Below are 23951 nucleotides of genomic sequence, written 5' to 3'. Positions count from 1 at the left end.
AAGGACGTCCATCGTTGCTCAGGTAGACCAGGGTGGAGAAGGGACTCCTCAGGAAGGAGAGGAAGAGGACGAGGAAAACGTGTTTTTCGTTTCCAGCGTGAGCATGTTGAAATCCCGCTCCAAGAGACAGCCCAGGTGCAATGTACTTGTCAATGGAGACTCTGTCCCGATGCTAGTGGACACTGGTGCGTCCGTGAATGTGATGGCCAGGCAGCATTATGATACCATGCAGGCCCCACCCACGCTGACCGCACCAAGAGCCCGTATATTCGCATTCGGCGGGGATCAGCCCTTGCCTCTGGATGGAGTATTCGTGGCTGATGTTCAGTATGGTGACTCAGACATTCGGGCCAGATTCTATGTCACCCCAGTGAGCGACAACACCTTGCTTTGCTGTGCCGCGGCTGAGGCACTGGGAATTGTCACGTTCGCCTACTCAGTATACTTGGAAGACATTCAGGTACTCCTGGCCAAACATGGCGCACTGTTTGAAGGCATTGGTCAGCTGGTGGGTGAGCCGGTACGACTCCACATCGATGAATCGATCCAACCTGTGGCGCTGAAACACCGACGAGTGCCGTTTCACCTGAGGGATCTGGTGGATCGAGAGTTGGACAGTTAGGCTAGACATCATTGAAAAGGTTGAGGGCCCTACCCCATGGGTGTCTCCCATTGTCATTGCGCGCAAGCCCAAACAGCCAGAGGCGGTGAGGATCTGTGTGGACATGCGACTTCCCAATAAGGCCAATAAGGCCATAAAGAGGGAGCGACACCTAACCCCTACCATCGATGACATTATAGCGGAACTACAAGGGGCGAAGTTCTTTTCCAAACTTGACTTGAGAGCGGGCTATCATCAGGTGGTCCTGCACCCCGAGTCCCGCTATATAACAACATTTACTACTCATCGGGGGCTTTATCGCTACAAGAGGTTGAGTTTCGGGGTGTCCTCCGCGGCAGAGGTCTTCCAAAACATCATAAGAGGGGCATTAGCAGATCTGGATGGAGTCCTTAACATCAGTGACGACATTTTGGTGTATGCGAAATCGGAGACCGAGCATCTGGCACGCCTGGCCAAGACCTTTGAACGACTACGCTCGCTGGGCCTCACCCTGCACAAGGATAAGTGCGAGTTTCTGAAAACTTCGATCGAATTCTTTGGGTTCGTTTTCAAGGCGGATGGGGTGTCGCCGGATCCACGCAAAGTGAAGGACATAAAAGAGGCGCGTCCTCCAGAGAATGTCGCAGAGGTGAGGAGTTTTCTGGGCATGGTTACTTACTGTGGCCGTTTCATCAGGAACCTGGCATCCCGCTCAGAGCCATTGAGATCGCTCACGAAGAAGGACGTCACCTGGCACTGGGGCCCCCTTGAGCAGGCGGCATTCGACGACATAAAAGGGGCGTTGGTGGCGGAAGACACCATGGCGTTCTTCGACCCGAGCCTGCAGACGGAGATCGTGGTGGACGCCAGCCCGTACGGACTGGGGGCGGTTCTCACACAAGTGGGGAATGATCAGGAAGTTCGACCCATAGCGTATGCCAGTAAAGCGCTTTCCGATACCAAGCAAAGATACTCTCAGATTGAGAGGGAAGCCTTGGCGGTGCTATGGGGTTGCCGACATTTCCGCCTCTACATTCTGGGACGCCCAGTGACTGTGGTCACGGACCACAAGCCGTTGTTGCCGATCATGGCGGGCTCATCATCTCGTCCACCAGTGAGAATTGAACGCTGGATGCTCGCTTTGCTCGAGTATGGAGTGTCATTGATATATCGCCCCGGGGCTAACAACGCGGCGGACTACCTCTCTCGACACCCCAGAGGGGACTCGCAGGACTCTGCATCCGCGGAGGAAGCCGACGAGCACGTACGCCTAGTCGTGGAGACGGCCACCCCAAACTCCATGCAGGTGGAGGAGCTCGAGGTCGCATCAAAAGGCGACGAATGTTTCGCGATCCTGAAGGAAGCCATGCAGAGGGGCACCTGGAAGACGGTGCTGGAGGCGGTGGAACGCAGGACATGTGAAGCCAGAGTGGCCCTTGAGCAGTTGTGGAGAGTGAGAGAAGAACTGACATTCTCGGAGTCGGGGCTGCTACTGAGGGGTGAGAGAATCGTGATACCCCAGGCCAAAGTTGCACAGGTCATCGCACTGGTGCACCAGGGCCACCAAGGCGCGCCCAAAACCAAAGCTCGCCTCCGTCAGAAAGTGTGGTTCCCGGAACTCGAACGGAAGGTGGAAGCGTTTGTGGCGTCGTGCGTATGGTGTCAGGCTGCAGCACCGGCCCAACGTGAACCATCCATCGAAGCGATGCCCAGGGGGACTCCGCCATGGGAAGTGGTGCACGCAGACTCCGGGTCCACGTCGAGGGGAACTCACTTTCTGGTTGTGGTGGACGAGTGGTCTCGATACCCAGAAGTCGAGTTCATAGAGTCTGTCGCGTTTGAGAACGTGGTGGTGGCGCTGGAGAAGATCTTTGCCACCCATGGCCTACCCTCTGTGCTGTGCTCTGACAACGGGGCACCATTCCAGGGCGAGAGCTTTGCCGAGCTCATGAGGGAATATGGCATTCAACATCGGCGGGTCACACCCCTGTGGCCTCGGGCCAACGGGGAGGCCGAGCGCATGATGCGCACCCTCAACAAGGTATTCAGGATTGCCCATGGCAAGGGCGAGTGTCTGCAGAGGGCCCTATACGTTTTCCTGCGGGGATACCGGACCACACCTCACACGTCCACTGGTGTGGCCCCGGCGGAGGCGCTGTTCCAGAGGTGCCCGAGAGACGTCATACCGGAGGTGGGGGACAGGGACCCTGCCGTCACTGACAATGAACAGGTCGAAGAGGAAAGACGAATCAGGACACAGATGGAAAACATCAGGAGGGGCCTTAGACCCCCACACATCGCACTGGGAGATGAGGTGCTAGTGAGGAATCGCCACCCCCATGGAAAGCTGTCCCTCACGTATGAACCCGCTCCCTTAGATGTCGTGGCGGTCAAAGGTTCTATGGTAACTGCCTCTGACGGGACATCGCCTGTCACCAGGAATGCCTCGTTCTTCAGGAGAATTGGCGACCCCAGAGTGGACAACCCGGACGACCGAGAGGGCGAAGGTGCCTTGGATGAAGGTGGGGGAGAAGGACCCGCGGTGGACTCTCCCGCTCGAAGCAGACCCGGTCAAGAGACACCGGCCAGGGACGCTGGCAGGAGGTACCCCCTGAGGTCAGGGCGTGGGAAACCTGCCCGTCTCACAGACTATATTACGGACTGAGCTGGCATGGCTGAGCGGGGTTAAGTGGTCAGGTCAAGACAGGTACCCGAGGGGGATCCAGGGTGGCTGTTAATAAATGGGGGTTTGTTTGGGGAACTGATAGAGTGGTGTGTTCATAAATGTGTGATAGTTTAGTCCCTCCTGTTTCCAATTTGTTGTTATGGAAAAGGAGGAGTGTGGCGTTGCCCTTTAAGGGTACGCACGCGACGGAGTGACGTGCACTCCGTCGCGTGCGCTGTTAAATAAACGGGGCGTTCCCGGTGACATCACAATCACCGGGGAGCCCACACTGGAAGCACTCCTATCTCCGTGTCTCTCTGTCACGGGGGGTGGGGGGCTCACGGACGGCGGCAACCGGAGGCCGCCAACAGTGATCAGCAGCTTTCCCTGCTCTGATAATTCCCCCCAATCCTGACTTGCAGGCCTCCTTCCTATTCCAATAGGGGACTCACACTTTCAAAAGTTAGTCCTACTTTTATGTTAGTTGCCCTGTCTTTTTAAATCTGGTCACCCTACCAATGTACCTCATTGTTGACCTACAGAGCTGCACACAGCCAATCCCTCACAAACCTGCCCTAGAGTACCCACAGCAATTCATTGCCGATATCCTCACAGATCAAATCCAAAAGCTGAGCTGTAGCATTCCCGCCATTTCCGAATTGCATCAGGTTCGGAAGCACGGCTCTGCCAGTGCACCTCGCGGCAGCCCTACGGCGTTCCTTGCAACTCCAGCTCACGAAGCTCCGCCAAAGCAAAGCACCCCATTCCCAGCCTGCACCTCTTTCCATGCCCGAGGGCCTCGTCTGTGTGTGTGGCTCTCCCGCAGACCTGGTTCTCCTCTGCGAGCTGACCCCCGCATTACAGCGGCGAGGCTTCTCCTTTCGCCTATGATTACGCCCCCGTGCGCCTGACGGAAGGCATTCAATGTCACACACAGAAAGCTCGCTTAAGGATGATGGCATTTCTGAGCCCTCGGAAGGGTCGCGGTGGGGGGGTGGGGCTGTAACTAAAGGGGCCTTCGGGCGGGCTTTACTTTAAAGAGGACAGCCAGTACAGTAAACTGCTCTTTAATCCCTGCACGTTCCTTAATTAATAATGACGGGCTTGTGTCTGGTGGGGGCTCGGGGCGCTGGTGCTGATGAGAGCTCATAGGGGGAAGTCAGGCTCTGCTTCTGAGGAAAGGGGAGGTGAGAAGGTGGTTGTGGCAGCAAAAGCAAGGCCATATTACCTCGGGACTAGAGTAGACCGAGTGGAGAAAAAGCACCTCCACACGTTTGCGTGTTGATAAAAGGTTGCATTTAATCAGTGTCCGCATGGGGCAGGCTGGCTAAAAATTCAAGACACGTGACAAGGGGTGGCAGCCTGGAGAGGCGGAAGGCAAGTGGGTAATAGGCAGAGGAAAGCGGCCCCCTCTGACCCGTGCATTGCTTTTCATTTTTTTCTCTCAGTTGGTCAGTCAGTTGGAACACGCGTATATATATCGTCTTTGCAAAAACAGTCGTCCTTACTGATTTTAACTCAGCGGGACGCCATACTCAACACCTGCTTTGACAGAAGCGGTTCCAACAAGGGCCTGAAGCTAGGAAAATCTTTCATGAGTGGAAATTGATCATGTATTCTAAAGCCTGGGACCCCGAGACATCTGCTCTCCTCTGGTCTGAGTACTAGGGAAGACTGGACTGCGATCCTCCATAGACCAAAGGGTCTATCCTGGGATATACCATGTGGTGCTATCCTCAGGGGAGGCAGGAGCAACCCAATGGAAGCATTGGAAGATTGTGTAGAGAATTCTAAGCTGAATTATCTACACTGGACGCTACAGTAAGTTCCTGGGAGCGATGTGCACAGCATCACTTTTCCTATATCTAAAGGCCAATCAGTTTTGAATCACCTGAAGCCTGCTAATAGGTTCCATTAAAGTGCATGGGAGGAGGGAAGTGGGCGGAGGGGTGGGGGGGGTGTTGATGAGGGACTTGTTGCCGGTTCTCATTAACCCCCTTCCCAAGTGTGGTATCTGTACCTTTAATTCAGACACACGCAGCGGAGTGACATAATAAAGGGGGTGGACCATGTGAGCGCCAGTGCACCCGTGGAGCTCAAACCGAGAGCATCGTATGCAGTGTGCTCTGTTGGCTGGGGGGCCTCATAGGGGGAATTCAAGTGCATTCCAATCATCCAAGTGACTAGTCAGTAATGCTCCTACTAAAACTGCACACTTGTCCAGTGCCGTAAATGGACAAAACCACTTAGCCACCTGAGACCGAAAGAGCACCCCAGTTGGACATTTATCAAATGTAACATGCAAACATTTAACCTGAAATAAAAACTTGATACGATTCCCAAAAATCATGGGGAGAGGAGGTGATTCAGCTTTTTCGCGATAGCAGGACCTGATCCGTCTCCCCCTGACTAAGCTGCACCTAGTTAGTGTCATTAAATTTCTGTACCCCCCCCATTGGCTTTCTGAACCTCTTCCATTGCCTCAACCACCCCGGTCGCGACTTCACACCCACCTAAATTGCTTCTCCCTAGCCACCATCTTATTGTGAGGAATTCGACCATCTGCACAGTGCGTGTGCGCTCACCTCAGCTTTAAAAAAAATTGTATTGAAATAAAATGATGGTAGATCACGTTTGGAAAATGTTTGGGGCTAATCCACAGACATTTTCCTATGCTCACTGCACGACATACACATAGACCTTTGTACTCTGGGTATCACAGCCTGCAGGTGCAGTCCGCCCTGTAATATTTAGTTGGTATCTGACAGGTGGAGTACATGATGCATCTCAGAAGGGGGAGGGCCAAAACCTTCCTCCTGCCATTGCCAGCCTAATTAACTATCAAAGGCTCAGTTGATCCACCCTGTCCGTTTTGTTTATGCAGATGGTGGCAGCAATTAACATACTAATAGAGTTGACTTCAAACAGGCCCAGATGGGGCGTGGTTGCAGAGGTTAACAAACGACGGAAAACCCCAACAACCTTTGATATGCACCGTGTCAACCTGAAGCCAGTTCCCACCTCTCAGTATCAAGGGCAGTGACCTGCCATGTCTGGGACTATGTATTTACAATTGTCATCCCCGCAGGAGGACCCCGTTCAGAAGGTACGAGTATGCAGTTTGGCGGCAACCAAATCTCTGGTCTCTCCACAGCTTCAAAGGAGACCTGCCACTTTATTCAGGAACCACAGAGAGCTCAATTAGAGAGACCCTTTGATTCACAACAGACAGGAAGTTGGGTGGGACATAGTATTACATGTTCTCACCCCTTTACCTTTTCTGTTGCAAAGCACTCAAGTTATGACCTCATGCATACAGGAGATTATAGGTGGGGACGCAGGATTGGTTAATTAAGGTAGTGTTAGCTACAATAATCACTGTGGTCCATTTGGCTTTAAAAGATGGTTGAGCCCCTCTTTTGGGCAGATCATCTGAAGACTTTGCTAGGAGTAAAATGAAGAACTCATTTGGCCATGGCTGAAGGTACAGTCTGTTTTACAGCTTCTGCCTGTCATGATACAGCCTTGGAGACTATGGAGTCGCTGGCGACTCCATTGACATCCCCACCATGTTTCTCCGAGAAACGCAGGTTGCGGTCTAGTTGTTTCCAATATGGCTGCCGGGAGCATATACCGGGTTCCACCCTGTCACTCCACGGGTAAAGACGCTCTGTAGTTCGCCTTCTGGGTTCTATATTCTCTGTGCATATCTTCTCTCCTGTTTCCCCTCTTCTCTGTCAGCGCATTCCTTGCTTGTTAGCTCATTTTCTGCTGTGCCCACTTTTGGGCTTACGGCACGTTCCATCTGAGTTTACATGGCTGACGGTGCACTCTGGCCCCTGTTCCCCTCCTTGTTATTTCGGCCTTTCCTCCCACCTCAGCGGTAACCTTTGGTTGTGCATCCTCATTCCCTTCTGCAGACGCACACTTACCCTTTTGCTGCTCTTACTCGCACGCACACACCAGTCAGTTACATCGGACTCCCCTGGCTGTACTCTATCACTCACTCACGATAGAGTATTTCATCCAAAACAAGGTACCATTTACCCTCATGATCTACTGGATTAAACACTAGGACTCCTAGTCATTACCAGTCCTCAACTGCTCCGGAAACCATAATTCTTTTTGCTTGTACTTATTGGTATCATCGCATTCAAAGGAATACCTCCCAGGAACTTCCCGGCGCAACTAAAGACCTCCAGGGTTTTTTGCTGCAAGGCTTTTTCCCTGGTATGGGGTTGGCTCCATGGAGTCCCCGCTGCCTGGCATATTGCAACTAAAGCAAGGTTGCCTCCGGGGGTGCTCGCCCTTACCTCTTCCAGAAGAAGGGCAACAAGATTGATTCCAGGCAAAGGAAGAAGTAGAGCGAATCCCCAGAAGAATCCTCCAAAGATCCAGGTGAGGAAACAGAGGTGGAAGATTCTATAGATTCTGAGACTGCCAGTGAAGGAAGGCCAGGATTTCCAAAGAGGGAAGCAAGATCCCTCCCCAAAACATCTCCCAGGGAACAGAGCGGGATACTGAATGCAGAGGACTTTGCAGCAGCTCCAGAAATGGTAACAAGTAAAAGTCAGCACACAGCATGCCCTACTAGGATCTACAAGCAAGCTTCTTAGGTGGGAAGTGCCAGAGGGTCTCTGAACGAAACCAAGGACAAGGCTGTTGCCTGCAACACTTTCCTTAGCTTTGGGCCATCTGCCTTAAAGGACAACACAATCCTAGTGAAGAAATGAGGAGGAGTGCATCGACATGCATTAACCAGCATCCGCCTTAAAGGACATTTTCGAGCCAGTCGAGCCCCTTGAGCTGCAACCGACTGCACCGCTGACTATTGTCATGCCACAGTCGCTTAAGTCATCCGAGGTCCATTGACCAGTGCTTCAGACCAGCCAACCAGCACTGAGACAACAATTACTGACTCCGAGCCATCGTGGAGGCCAGCCTGCGGCCCTCCGTCCAGCCTTGATCGCTGAACTGCCTGCCGCCTGATACCCGCAGCTGTCTCCCATCTTAAACTCTGTTGCAAAAGCTGCAAAGCACCCTGAAACCATCCTGATGTCGTCAAGCACCAAGAACTTCTACAAGCACATTGTGGTTCTGTTCCCCTGGTCCTTCTCAGAAGGACCCAGTGACCTTTTACGACCCATTTCTCCCTTTGTGCTAAAACAAAGTATCCTTGAACTATTGTAATTTATTACTTTACTGACAACCCTCCTGTCAGTATCCAGAGTGCATCCTTTTTCCTTCTTGAAACTGTCTGTCTTCAGCATTCCTTTACAGGGTGGGTTGTATTTTGTAGTGTGCTAGAACTGTCTGTTGTGATAATAATAAAGTAGATGTTTTTTATACAACCTTGACTGGACAGTGCCTTTTATCAATAGTTAATAATTGTATTTTCGGGGGGCACTGTGGAACGCCGACGAACATGGCCGCCTACTGTGTAGCTGCGCTGTATATATCAAAATCCTCCTGATCCCATCCTGCTGAACGGGACTCAAACAAAAACTACCCAGATTCGGTTACCAGATACTTCGTTGCATCTGGGACTGTCTCTGCGTCCCCTACTGAGCCTAAAACTTTGGAGATACATGACATTTGCTGACCGCCCCTACGCGCCCAGTGGCGTGAACGCAGGCCGTTGATCCCATCCCCCAGTCGCAGCACTGTAATACCCAGGTGCGGTGCTGGCTGGTCATCCCCACCGGCCCCCACACTCTCAATCGTAGAAGCGGTCTGCCAGAGAGGGGCAGCAAGGACTCAGAACACGGGAGACGGTAGGCTGCAGAGACCAGGCACCCTCCACTGGCTGCTGAGAACACACGGGCCCCCCTCCCTGACGCCTGCCGTGTGTGCTGTGTGCGAGCGGCACAGACGTCCGGGTCGAGGGGTACCCCGCGAGTGAGGCTGGCACTTTACTATATAGGTACGTGTGGTGGGAACCCCCTGGGCCAGACGAAGGGCAGGAGTCAAACTGTAACCCGGCAAACTGGCTCGCACGCCAGGCACAGACACCTGGCTGTCGGGCCAGAAGTGGCGTATGCGGGCCACTGAGGCAGGGAGGTGAACATGCTCTTCTGAGGCGGGTGTGGACCCGCTGTATAGTAAACATTGCCTCCGGTCCCCTGACACCACAGCGCTCGGCGCTACACTAAGATGCGGTCCGAATCCACTATAGACAATCAATTGCAGCACTGAACCACATACGTGCCACAAGCACTTGCCTACTACATACAGACCTCATCACAACATCCAGAACCTGCTCCCCAGCACCAACGGAAGGTCCTCATCTACAGGGCTGCAGCTTACACCAGAAACAATTGGGCTCCGGGGGGGAAGCATCACCCAAGCATCGCAATTAAACACTGCTGTCACCGCACTGAGCACAGTTCCAAGGCTCAAGACAATGAGGCCACTATATTGCTTCTCCCAGGTCAAATTGGGCTTCACCACTCTGTGAACCCCGTGTGGGTACCGGCGCATTTGTGCGAGGGGAGGACATACGCCCCTGGGCCTACAGGGCTGACCACATAAATCCTGACCCCATCAGCGACTACTCTTAACAGCACACCACTGTGCGGACTCCGTCCAGAGGTTCCTCAGGTCTGCCACACTTTGAGTCCCCCATTGGGCTTGCAACTGACCCGACCCCACCGGCAGTGCAGCGGAATACAGCACACTACGAAGCTAACTGTGCCTAAACCCAATACCAAATCTGAGACAAGAGGTGCATACCAGATACATTGACTTGTCCACATAGAAATGCCCAGGGGCAATAATAGTGGCAGAAAGGGCCCCATGGATGCCTTCACAAACTCAAACATGGAGTCAAGGGTGGAGGAAACACTTCAACAAACAACCACCAACGATGAACCCCCCAGTGGCAACACCTTGGACCTCTAAATGACGGCACTCCAGGCCGGATTCGAAGCGGTTAATAGGAAACTAGATGAAATAGGTAGCACCATATCCTCTATTAAATTCGACCTACAGCAAGTAAACACCAGGGTTTTGGAAGCGGAAACCAGGATAGGGAAACTAGAAGACACCTCTGTTAAGCATGGTAAAGATATAGAAGACATCAGAAAGAACCTGAAGACTGTCCTGATGATATGCGAGGACTTGTAGTCAAAATCGCGCCAAAACAATATCAGTGTGGTCGGTCTGGCAGAGAAGCCCCTTAATGTCACGATGGACGTTTTTCTGGAAGAAGTGATCCGTAGCGTGCTCCCTGATGCACAATTCTCCCAGCAATTCCTAATCGAAAGAGCCCACCTGTTCCTTGCTCCCCCGCCCCCAAACCGGGGGCTCTGCCTCGGACGGTAATTGCCCGCTTGCTCAACTATCGGGATAGGGATCTGATCCTGAGCATGTCTAGAGAGAGGGGGACCCTGTCCTATGACTCTGCCAGGATACACATATACCCCGATTTTTCCAGAGGAGTGCAACTAGCCCGAAGATCATTTGGCCATGCTATTCCCGACCAGATACCGCCTGCAGTTCTCCAGTAAATCCCAATTTTTCGAAACTCCTATAGAGGCTATGGGCTACATTGAATGAAATATCCTGTTGCTCCCAGACAAAAACACCCATTCTAACGGCTCCAACACTTGAAGAAGCATGAGAACCCGAAGAGATACCCAAGTTTAACGCAGTCTCCGTTCTACCATAAAATGGCGCAGTGGGCTCCGGGGCGGTCTGTCTTTCATAGGAAAGTGGCGCTCTAACAGAGCCACCCACCGTTAAAAATGTTGACATTGTTTCAAAGGGTTACACTATCCAGTTGGGGGGATAGAGAGGCAGGAGGGTGGGGGGGTGGCCTGTTGCCTAGTTGGCAATCGAAAAAAGGCACATATAACGGACTCTATGTAAGGTGTCTGTGCTATCAGCTGAACTCTAGGCACAATTTGAGTATGGGAAAGTTGTTAAAATGAAGAAAAAACTGACAGATGCAAGGAATACACGATACCAGACCTGTGGGTTAACATCAAAACCACAGAGACAACCCGCTATCAATGTCCTCAGCAAGAAAGACACAGGGGATTAAACTCTTAACATGGAACATTAGAGGCTTGGCTCATCTGAGCAAAGGGAGAAAACGTATAAGCTATGCCAACAGGCACAAAATCGACTTCCTTCTCCTACAAGAGACTCACGCCACCAAGAAAATCACATGAAAGTTGCCACAAACTATTTGACCCAATCAAGGGGTGTGCTTACAGTGATACACAAGCATACCAACTTCCAGATAACCAGAACCTAAATCGACGAAGAAGGCTGCTACATGATCATCTGGGGCACACTACACAACGTAGAAACGATTGTAATAAACACCTATGGTCCTAACATTGACTCCCTGAGTTTCTACCTGAAAATTCTGGAGCTGATATCGCCGGTTGGCCAGGCCAATGTGATATGGGGCTGCCATCTAAACAATCCTTGATCCCAACCTAGATTGAACTTCGGATGGCAGCAGAAACCAATACAAAGCTTCTGCAACCATACTTCAAGCCATGTTCATGCTCCCCTTAGCGGATGTATGGAGGGAATTACACCCACAGGGGAGGGGAATACACCTTCTACTCAAGCGTAGATGGCTCATGTTCACTGAATATTATTGCAGATGTTAACAATTGCAAGATTCTCCCGCGAACAATGTCCGACCATTCCCCGGTCCTCCTCGAACTGATCCCGCACAACGTAGAATCTACTCCCCATAACTGGAGGATGCCCCCAACCTTGCTTAAAGACGACACAATCATAGAAACACTGAGGTCAGAAATAGTAGACGTCTTTGAATGTAATTCCGGCTCTGTCAGATCTAACACTACAATCTGGGAAACATTTAAAGTATGGCTGCGGGGACTGTTGATGTCACGGACATATGGAACACTGAAAGAAATAAGAAAGGAGCTAGATGACACCAAACACAAGCTGAAGGAGCTAGAAACGGCACATGCACTGAGCAAAAGCGAAATCCATCTCCAAGAAATATCGGAACAACTTACAAACTTCAAGTCACTGGCCGAACGCAAACTCTTTTATGTGTCTCAGCCTGTGTGAGCTAGGAAATAGGACGAAGGGAACAAAGCTAGCCAAACTATGGCCACCTCATTATAGCGGAACAAGGGATGAGACACATAACTAGCATGATTGACACAGGCGGGACAGTACAAACTAAGCCGGAAGATATTAACAACATATTTGGGGACTACTACAATAAACTCTATGCCAACACGGAAATGGCATCCCCAGAGGAATTACGGGAATACATGAACTTGTTCCCCCTGCCCAAGTTGGACGAAACAGATAAAGCCAACCTCAATCTCCCCTAAACCACCGAAGAGATAGAGCAAGCCATCATGGACTTACAAGCGGGCAAGACCACAGGCTCCGACGGTATCCCAGTTGAGCTGTACAAAACCTTCAAGGAAGAGCTCTTCCCGAAGTTACTCGAGGTATGGGAAGAAGCACTGACAAAAGGGCCAATGCCAAATACGATGAGAGAACCAATAATCACTGTTCTCCTTAAACCACAAAAACCACCTCAAGATCCTGCGTCCTACCGGCCTCTATCGTTAATTAACTCGGACGCTAAAATATATGCTATGGCAATAGTTGTATATATGAACAAATTAGTCCATCCGGACCAATTGGGATTCATTCCCACCCAATCCACCGCACTGAACCTCAGGAGGTTCTTCTCTATTGCCTCACAAAAGGACCCGAAAGCCCAAACCATAGCGGTCACCCTGGATGCTGAAAAAGCATTTGACTCTGTGTCCTGGAGGTACATGTATGCCTTTCTGAGTAAAATGGGATTTCGCCCAGTATTCACCAGATACATTTGAGTCCTATACACCAACCCAAGGGCAACCGTCAGGACTAACAATTCCTTATCTGCAAGCTTTATGCTTGGAAGAGGTACTAGACAGGGATGCCCGCTCTCCCCCCTCATTTTTGCACTTACCATAGAGGGCATGGCTGCTAAACTAAGGCACGAACATGCATGGAGGGGTATTAGTATTAGGGGACCCCCCCCAATTTGTCTCATTATATGCAGATGACAATATGCTATACCTCAGAAACCCTGAAATTCATCTACTGCCAGTGATGCGGGAGATTCAGACCTTCACCAAGTACTCTGGGTACCGGATCAACCAAGCAAAATCTGAGATAATCCCACTTACACCCTCTACGGTGCAATCCCTGGCCACTACACAATTCAAATGGTCACCCACCTGTGCCCGATACTTAGGAATCATATCATCCACAAACAAACAGACCTTAATGGCTAATAACTACGACCCCTACCTAGAACTCCTAGAACACAAACTCAGGGTGTGGGACAAACTCCCGATATCACTATATGGGCGCAATGCGCTACTGAAAATGGTGATCGTACCAAAATTACTATACTTATTCTGTAATATCCCGATATGGCCTGGCAAATAGTTTTTTCAAAAACTACAGAGAATGGCAACAAGTTTTGTATGGGGCTGGGGAACAGTACAACACCAATGGCCCAAGATGTGTGAAAGGTACGAAACGGGAGGTCTAGTTGCCCCAGATTTTATATTATACTTTCAGTCAGCCCAAGCACACTTTGCAAAGAAATGGGCCGCAACTGCATAATCATACGCACACATACAAGCTGAAAAGTTTTCAGCCGCCTCACTCAACCTAAGGGCACATTAGCCAAAGCTACAAGAGACAGGGGAGAACTGGACCCGGTAGGTTCCACCGTATGAGCCTTGGCCCGAATATTTGACAGGGTAAGATGCCAAAATCCATTCTGGTCCCATGTCCCGTTGTGGCATTACCCAGATCTCGAGCCCACCTTAGACACTGCCCTGCAGAGGCGATGGGACCCGGGGAAAGAAATGCAGGTGGGAGACCTATACCCGGATGGGAAGTTTGCATCCCTGGGAGTTGTCAAAGCAAAAGTAGGAACTGGGCTAACAACATCACTACAATACCACAGGCTGAAGGCAGCATGTAAAAATAAGTGGCCCTCCTTCCCAGAAGTCCCCCACACACACCCATTCTTAACCAAAATCATGACACCAGAGGGCTTTATAGGAGGCATCTCCACCCGCTACAAGGCCCCCCAACAACACATCTCTTCTAAAAATACGATGAAAGCCAAATAGGAAAAAGACCTGGGTATCCCCATAGAGAAAGCCCAATGGACAAGACACTGCCAATACAATAAATCTATCTTGATATGCGCAAACTTTAGACTGATTCAATTTAGGATACTGAATCATTTACATATTACACCTGGCAACATAGCTAAATTTGACCCCGCATTGAAGCCAGAATGCCCCAAATGTCAGACCCTGGTGGCAAACTCCTTTCACATGTATTGGGACTGCCCCCTGATCAAACAGTTCTGGACAGAAGTGGCCGAAACGGTAAGTGATATCATCGGCCTCCAGATCCCAGTCACCCCTCTGAAGTACCTGTTGGTAGATATAGGGAACGTCCCAATCAAAATATGACAGCTCTTTGCAGTGGCGGGAATGGTCGCCAAGAGGAATATCCTCCAAGCCTGGAAGGCTAGAACACCCCCCACTCGCCAAGCATGGTTGAAAGATCTCGTATACGTACAGGAGACTGTAGAGACATAAGTCAGGAATATCACGGCCGTCTGCCGACCAAAGGACGTATGGGTCCCCCTGCGGAACTACTTGAGGCCCACCCCGGACTTATCCGACAATGAATCACTCAACACTGAATCCGACCCGAATGGAACATCCCTACTATAAAATAAGCTACCAACCTCGAGAATGAAGTTATAGCCCACCCGTACCACTAAATCCAGACTGACACTCACCAGATGAGTTGCCCCACCCCGCCCGAGGACTTAAGAACACTGTGTATTCCACAATATGTTTAATGTATTTGTTACGCAGTCTTAAATAAAGATGTTTAAAAAAAATGGTATTTTCGCTGTATTGTAACGAGCCAACGATCGGCCTTGCAGAGATAAACCTGCTGTTCCGTCCAATTTACCAAAATTGGACAAGGAGGTTTATAATTTGCACGTTATTGCAATCTGTTTGGATCCCTTCTGGTGTACTAGAGGTGTGGGGCTGATTGATGGTTTAGAAACTGATATTCATCCCTGGACCACTGGTGCCCTGGAAGTTGATTCATCACATTGGTGGCAAGCGGTCGGATCTAGTTGGTACCTTGCACACAGCTTAGTCACCCAGCGATAAAAGTACTGTTGCAGACAACTATTAGACACTGCTAGGTATTTGTAATAGTCATGGATCTTGAGATAGAGACTGTGAAAGGCATGAGTGAAAATGTGCTGCGTGTCCTATGTGAAGAGAGGGGATTTCCCCACAGCACTAAGGTTAATAAACCTGAGTTGCAGAACAGCCTCAAAGTTTGGGTAGAAGCGAGGGTGGTTGGGGAGAAGACCCCAGGGGACAGGCTAGGTGCTGTGTACCCAAATGGAAAAGACCTTCCTGGAGGGGGAAGTGGAAGATGACGAGGAAGACAGCACGAGCAGTGTTTATCGCCAACCATCCCATCTGGGGTAAAGCATGGTTACCCGACACTCTAGAGTGTCAGTGAGGTCAGGGGCTAGTGCAGCATCCTGCAGGTCCCAGGCCTCAGCACAGTCTCTCAGTGGCCCACTAATTGTTCAGGCTGTTTATGGGGTAGTGGAATCTCCTGCTGTTTGAGAGGAGACTACCGCTAGAGGCACAGAAAAAGTGGGACAAGGTCACCATAGAGCGGGACAGGTCCACCATAGAGCTGCGCAAGCTGGTGCTTGGAGAGAAGAAGGGTGCCAACAGATCCACCTGTAGCGAAAGCAGTAATGGTGGCTCAAACCAGAGTGCCCAGGATAAGTCCCGGCGGCACATCCCGAAATACTTAGTGCAGGCTTATGAAGTGGGGAAGAATATTTTGACTGCTTTGAAATGCTCAAGCTAGCTTTTCAGCTACAGGAGGTGGACAAGGTACTGTGGGGTGCAGCCCCGATGAGTCGCTTACCGACACCAGGGACTGATACAATTCTTCAATTAACTCCAGAGGAAAGGCCTGTTTATGAAACTTCCTCAGGAAGTTATGTAAAACCTCAGAACAGTATCTCAAGAGCTTCAGAGAACTCGGAAAGAAAAGTGGGCAGACATTTGAAGAATTCACACACTTGTTGAAATATCTAAGCAGGTGGGTGACTGGTAAAAAAGTTGACACATTTAAAGATATGTACAATTTGATTCAGGGGGTAATTCATAGAATTCAGCGCACAAGTGGCGCAAGCGGCTGGTGCACAGTGTGCACGTTCGGAAGTCTGCGCCAGCTGCATGCGCCAAAACCCATTTCGGCGCACAGCGCATTCATGGATTTTAACATCCCTTAGCAGCCGTGGCACAGAGTGGGGCAGCGACCCTGCAGCAGTGCCAGTTACGCCCCAACCCTGCCCCGTGCGCCATGAACAGTGCACAAATCCAGTACATGGCGCACAGGCCAGTGGACCAGCATACAGCCCCCCAACCACGAAAACGTGTGTAAAACTCCCCGCGCACCCCTCGCAATACACGTACCCCGCTCGCGCTAGGCCATTCGCATGTAAAACTCCCCACGCACCCCTCGGAATACACGTATCCCGCTCGCGCTAGGCCAATCGCGTGTAAAACTCCACGCGCACCCCTCGGAATACACGTACCCCGCTCATTCGCGGGAAGTTTCACACACGATAGGCCTAGCGCGAGTGGGGCACGTGTATTTCTGGGGTTCGCGGGGAGTTTCACACGTGGTAGGCCCTGTGCGAGCAGGGTACGTGTATTAATGGGGTTCGTGGGGAGTTTCAAACGCGGTAGGCCCTGTGCGAGCGGGACACGTGTATTTCTGGGGTTCGCTGGGAGTTTCACACACGGTAGGCCCTGTGCGAGTGGGGTACGTGTATTACTGGGGTTCACGGGAAGTTACACACACGATAGGCCTTGGGCGAGTGGGGCACGTGTATTACTGAGGTTCGCGGGGAGTTTCACACGGAAGACCCTGTGCGAGCGGGGTACGTGTATTACTGGGGTTCGCGGGGAGTTTCACACGCGGTAGGCCCTGTGCGAGCGGGACACGTGTATTTCTGGGGTTCGCTGGGAGTTTCACACGCGGTAGGCCCTGTGCGAGCAGGGTACGTGTATTACTGGGGTTCGCGGGAAGTTACACACTCGATAGGCCTTGGGCGAGCGGGGCACGTGTATTACTGGGGTTCGCGGGGAGTTTCACACGCGGTAGGCCCTGTGCGAGCGGGGCACGTGTATTTCTGGGGTTTGTGGGGAGTTTCACACGCCGTAGGCCCTGTGCGAGTGGGACACGTGTATATCTGGGGTTCGCGGGGAGTTTCACACGCGGTAGGCCCTGTGCGAGTGGGGTACGTGTATTACCTGGGTTCGCGGGAAGTTTCACACGGGATAGGCCTTGGGCGAGCGGGGCACGTGTATTACTGGGGTTCGCTGGGATTTTCACACGCGGCAGGCCCTGTGCGAGCGGGGCACGTGTATTTCTGGGGTGCCCAAACAAATTGGCAGTGTGTGTCCTCCCAAGTGTGCCCTCACACCCCTCCCGAGGGCCTGCAGGCAGACCACAACACAGGTGAACACACTGCACCCCTGGCCATACTCCACAGGCAGCCCAGCCACCCAGGCGAAGCTCCCCAGCCAGCCCACATGTCACCACACACAAGTGAGCACTGACTCATGTCCCTACACCCACCCACCCACCCAGCAGTGAAAGGCACCTGCCAGCAGGCCTCCACTCATGTCCCCCCACCCACCCACCCATGAAGGGCACCTGCCAGCAGGCCCCCACTCATGTCCCCCCACCCACCCAGCAGTGAAGGACACCTGCCAGCAGGCCCCCAATCATGTCCCCCCACCCACCCACCCACCCAGCAGTGAAGGGCACCTGCCAGCATGCCCCCACTCATGTCCCCCCAACCATAGTGAAGGTCACCTGCCAGCAGGCCCCCACTCATGTCCCACCACCCACCCACCCACTCAGCAGTGAAAGGCACCTGCCAGCAGGCCCCCACTCATGTCCCCCCACCCACCCAGCAGTGAAGGGCACCTGCCAGAAGGCCCCCAGTCATGTCCCCCCACCCACCCAGCAGTGAAGGGCACCTGCCAGCAGGCCCCCAGTCATGTCCCCCCACCCACCTACCCGTGAAGGGCACCTGCCAGCAGGCCCCCACTCATCTCCACCCACCCACCAACCCGGCAGTGAAGGGCACCTGCCAGCATGTACCCACTCATGTCCCCCCAAACACCCACCCACCCGTGAAGGGCACCTGCCAGCATGCCCCCACTCATGTCCCCCCATAGCAGCAAAGGGCACCTGCCAGCAGGGCCCCATTCATGTCCCCCCTAAAGCAACCAACCTACCCGTGAAGGGCACCTGCCAGCAGGCCCCCACTCATGTCCCCCCACCCACCCAGCAGTGAAGGGCACCTGCCAGCATGCCCCCAGCCATGTCCCCCCACCCACCCACCCGTGAAGGGCACCTGCCAGCAGGCCCCCACTCATGTCCCCCCACCCACCCACCCACCCGTGAAGGGCACCTGCCAGCAGGCCCCCACTCATGTCCCCCCACCCACCCACCCACCCGTGAAGGGCACCTGCCAGCATGCCCCCACTAATGTCCCCCCACCCACCCAGCAGCGAAGGGCACCTGCCAGCAGACCCCCACTCATGTCCCCCCAGCCAGCAGTGAAGGGCACCTGCCAGCATGCCCCCACTCATGTCCCCCCACCCATCCACCCACCCACCCAGTCAGCCACCCACCCAGCAGTGAAGGGCACCTGCGAGCAGGCCCCCACTCATGTCCCCCCACCCACCCACCCGTGAAGGGCACCTGCCAGCAGGCCCCCACTCATGTCCCCCCACCCACCCAGCAGTGAAGGGCTCCTGCCAGCAGGCCCCCACTCATGCCCCCCCAACACGTCAACATGACCCACAATCATGGTCCTCATGGCCACCCAAATCCCACCGCACGCCACCCCTGCCCAAATAACCAACCAAGCATACCATACCCCCCACATTGAAATGGCCATTACATGAAACAACCCAAATGGCATGTATGTACATTAACATATGTCCGTCACACACACACAATGGGTGCCAGTGAATGTGAAAACCCACATCGTGACATGCATGAAACCAATGAGAGAATACCACACATTGAAGTACGGGAAAAAATGTACTGAACAAACAATGTGGTGAAACAAATTTAAACACCAAACAATGGACATAAGGAAAAAAATGCAGAATGTCACATAATGATAAAAAAAGGAAATCAGAATCCAAAATATATGAAATCAAAAATGTCTCCAAAGTCTCCCTCTAACAAAGCAAATCCAAACAGAAATGAAAAAGTAAAATCCATTGCTCCATGGAAAAATCAAAAAAGAAAATGCCGACAAATCCACACTCCAACTATTTACAAGGATGAAATCCTGGGTCCATGAGCCCAACTGTCCAAATGAAACCTACAAAAATACACTAACTAATGAAGAACTATATACAAAAATGTGGGTTATTGTCCAAGTGCCCCAAAAAAAATGAAAACAAAAATGAAACCTAACACTAACTAACTAACTATTTACAATGGCAGTGGGCTAGTCCGACAGCTCACTTTTTGATGCCCCGGGACAGGGCATCATCGAACTCCCGCTCAATGTCCTGGAGGCGGTCCTCTTCCATGGCCCTGAGGGTTCGCAGGGACGATGACATGTTGACCTCCAACTCCCTGCGAATTGCCTCGAGGCGCTCGGCCCGCCCCAGTGCTCTCCGCATGGAGTTCTCCGCCCTGACCATTGTGAGCCGTGCCTCTTCCGCCAGCTGCCGCTCCGCATCTATGGCGTGGCCCAACCGCTGCCACACGGAAGACACTTGTAATTCTGGGACCTCCTGCCCTCCTGCCAATGCCTGCCCCTCCGATGTTGAAGGCCCCGAGCCATCATTGCTCCCATCATGTTGCTGCTGTGCCTGCGCCCTGGCTCTTGCTGCCTGCACGTCCTCCTCCGGCTGGGGTGCAGTTGTCGTGGTGGCCACCCCTGCTGGACGTCCGACTCCATACTGTGGCAGAGATGTGTCCTCCACCAGCCTGGCCGCTGGGTCAGAGGCAGCTCCACAGGGTACCCAGGTGATACATGGGTGAGAAGATGGCATGGAGGACGACTGGTGCATAGGGGGTTCAGGTGAGGAGGGGGTCGCAAGAAGGTCCAGCACACGGAGGAATCCAGCACTGGTGACCCGTCCCAGTAGGTCAACGCGGTCAAAGTGGCATCCAAGATGACGTGCAGTGTCTTCCCGAAAACACCGCAGGTCACCTCGCATGCCCCGTTGACGCAACGCTATCCCAGCCAGGACAGGCTCAACCCGGTCCCAGATAGCCACGTCCGCAGGGAGAAGAAGGCCAGTTGTTGTGCGCCCATCTCCTCCCTCAAAACGGGTCTGGACGTAGGCATCCCTGCTGGTGCCGGATGATGCAGTCACAGGATCAGGGACAGGATTACACACAGGCACCTCTGCGGCGGCCTGTGCTGCCTCCTGTCCCTGCACTGCACCACTAGCACCAGTGGAATCCCCACCACCAGACCCCGTGTGTGTCCCTTCCACGCCCTCCTCCTCCACCAAACCCCCCACCAACCTGGATGACTCCATGCCATCTTCCTCCGTCGGACCCTGTGGGGTCTCAGCTGCCCCTTCTGCTGCCGAGGAGTCCATCTACGACCTCCGCCTCTAGGACATACCCCGGGCTTTGCGTCTCCGGCTGGTGGTGCGATCCCTGCCGCTTTCCTCCACAGCACCCTCTCCGCCCTCTTCATCAGTTGACGCTGCAGACAGGGAGAGATATCAGGGCACTGTACAATGGACTGATACACACATGACAGTTGTACATGAGTGGCAGTGTCAAACTTCAGACATGGCATCACACTCCCTAACACACATGTCATTTCTACTCACACACATGAGCAATTCCACAGCAATATTCCACCAAGCAGCACCATCCATACACACACAACAGCATCAGCATCCAAAGGTGAGCCTGACGTCACATGAAACACGGGGAGTGCACAACACATGCACACACACCAACACACTTACATGCATATGTACATGTCCACCAACTGTCACAGTGATGAGATCGCCATCCATGTCACATCTGGCATTCAGCCTTCTACATGTCAGTGCCACATGCATCCATGTTGCATCACAGTTGCACACTTGTCAAATACACACACATGCACACAGTGCAGATGCATGCAGCTGGAACCACCATCCATGTGTGACACCACAACCATGCCAACGTACATACACAGCAATGCAAACTTGTGTGCTCCCACACCTGCATTTGGCCTGCATGCTTACCAACACATACACCATCCATGTGTCTCACACATGAGAGGACTCACATGTGTCAGCCTCACGCCCCTGTACATACACATCCATACATGGCCCTAGAAAAACACATGTATAACCTGCACACTTCTGGCACACCACAACACGCACAGCGTCCAATCAGTATGCATGTACACTTACCGCTCGACTCCAGACGGGTCTGCCTTTCAAGGACCTGGACGTGGAGCGCTGGGCGTATGCGTTCCAGGACCCTCATTTGGTGGTCTGACAGCTGGCCCCGGTGCCCCTTGGCATCCGCTGCCTTCAAGAGGCGCTGGGCCTTGTCGAGGGACCTGGACTTGAAGCCCTCCCAGCGCTTCCGGACATGTTTGATGTCGCAGACTGCCAGCCCCTCCTCGTTGATGGCAGTCACGATGTCCATCCAGATCCTGGTCCGTCCTTCGTTGTCGGCGCACAAACTTCCAAAGAGGGCATCATACTGCCCCAGGACTTGCTCCACCAGGACACCAACTTCCCTGGCACTGAAGCTGGTGGCCCTCTGCCTCTCTGGCTGGGGGTTGCCAGTGGTGCCAGATGGTGTTGTGCCCGACATGGCAACCCCAGAGGCAGGTGTGGGTGGGCAACTGGGTCCTGGGGCTGAGCTCTGGAGTGATGGTATCCCAGTCGGGAGTCTTCGGTTCCAGCAGGGGTGGTCACAGCAACTGCACCCCTGGCTGACGTGCAGGCAACAAATAGCAGGGCACGTGGGCAGCAGGCAGGCAGCAGAAAATGGCAGGTGGGAGCGTGCTCGGGGCTCTTGGTGGCAGTAATTCGGCCTTCTGGGCAGGAGCGTGGTCTTCCGTGTGTTGTCGCGTGGCCAGCTTGATACGGAGTGATTTGGCATGTGAAAAAATTGCACATCAGCGTGTAATTCGAGGAAAGGCCCTTAGCGTGTAAGCGCGTCTGTGACGTGACGGCAAGGGCGTTTCCCTCAACACGGGTGCATGTTCATTGTACACATGCAAAAACTGCACGTCCGAGTGTCAGCTTGTGTAATTGGAGGAAAGGGCCTTAGCGCGTACAAGCGTAAGTGACCTTGTACATGTGGGTCGGTTGAAAAGGTACGTGTAGGATGCCATTTTCTTGTACGTGCTTTTCGTGGAGAGCGAGTGGGTGAATTTTGTACTTCTAGTCGGTTCACACGCGATTACTTCACAATGATTCAAGTTCGTACTCCCTGTTACCTCTGACAGCGTTCAATTCTTATTTTGGCCTGTTTCCTCAAACAGCATTCACTTCTTCTTTTGTCCTGTTTCCTCAGACAGCGTACAATTCTCCTTTTGGCGGGGGTGTTGCGTCTTTTTCACGTTCTTTTTCCAGGCATACGGTGAGTCGCGCACGTATTTACCAACTGTGCTTGCCCTGTGTGTCGCGTACCCCTTCAGAGGTCATTGTAGGCTGCGTGTATTACGCGTACGCTTATTTTTGTGTTTCTGGGTGCCACAGCGTAGTGCGGGTTCATTTTTCCACGCACATGGTCTACGAGGAGTTGCGTGCACGTTCATTTTTGTTTTCGGGGTGCCTGTACGTTGCGTGACCCGTCATCTTTCCCCAGGGGTCAAAGACAGCCTTGCTAGAGCACTAGGGTACGAATTCCATCTAGTACCCTACCCCTTTCACCCCCAATTGCCCAGGACAATATTTTACTGCTACTCCCATAGGCACAACAACATCAGTGCCATGGTTGGGAGGAGACCAAGCGGTAAGGGAGGCAAAGGTGGCCGACCTCCAAAAGGTGGGCGTGGTGGGCGCGGTAGGGGACGTGGCCAGGATTTGCAGGGTGCACCTAGACCCCCGTGTGCGGAGGACCAATCAAGGACACCCATGCCCCCCCATGGTTGTGGGAAATGTAGCTGACACCATCCCAGCTCAGCCCTTGTTGGACCAGCCCATTTTGCCACCTGAACCGTCACAGGATGACTCCCAGGCTGACTTCCAGGTCAGCAAGTCTAATCCACGTGTGGCGGTGCAAGTTACTGTCACCAGGCCACGTGGATCTGGGGCAGCAATGTCATCTGCTGCCCCAAGTAGGCAGGGTGGGGAGGCTGCAGGGGCAGCTGCAGCTCTATCCTCCCCAGCTCTGAGTCTCCCAGCCGGGACAGTGTCGGTCCAGGTCCATCAAACCGACGTTGGCCCTGCCAGCATCACCCTGCAGCCAATGCCTGCACCAAGACCTATGGTCATTGTGCATTCGCACACTCCTAGTAACCAGTCCACCGGCGCTTCTGCCCCTACTGACCAGAGCGGCATAAGCCACTCAGGA

Source organism: Ambystoma mexicanum, chromosome 2p, assembly GCF_040938575.1.
Source record: "Ambystoma mexicanum isolate Mex_15411 chromosome 2p, UKY_AmexF1_1, whole genome shotgun sequence".
Taxonomy (NCBI): domain Eukaryota; kingdom Metazoa; phylum Chordata; class Amphibia; order Caudata; family Ambystomatidae; genus Ambystoma; species Ambystoma mexicanum.
Note: the sequence above shows the minus strand (reverse complement) of the source record.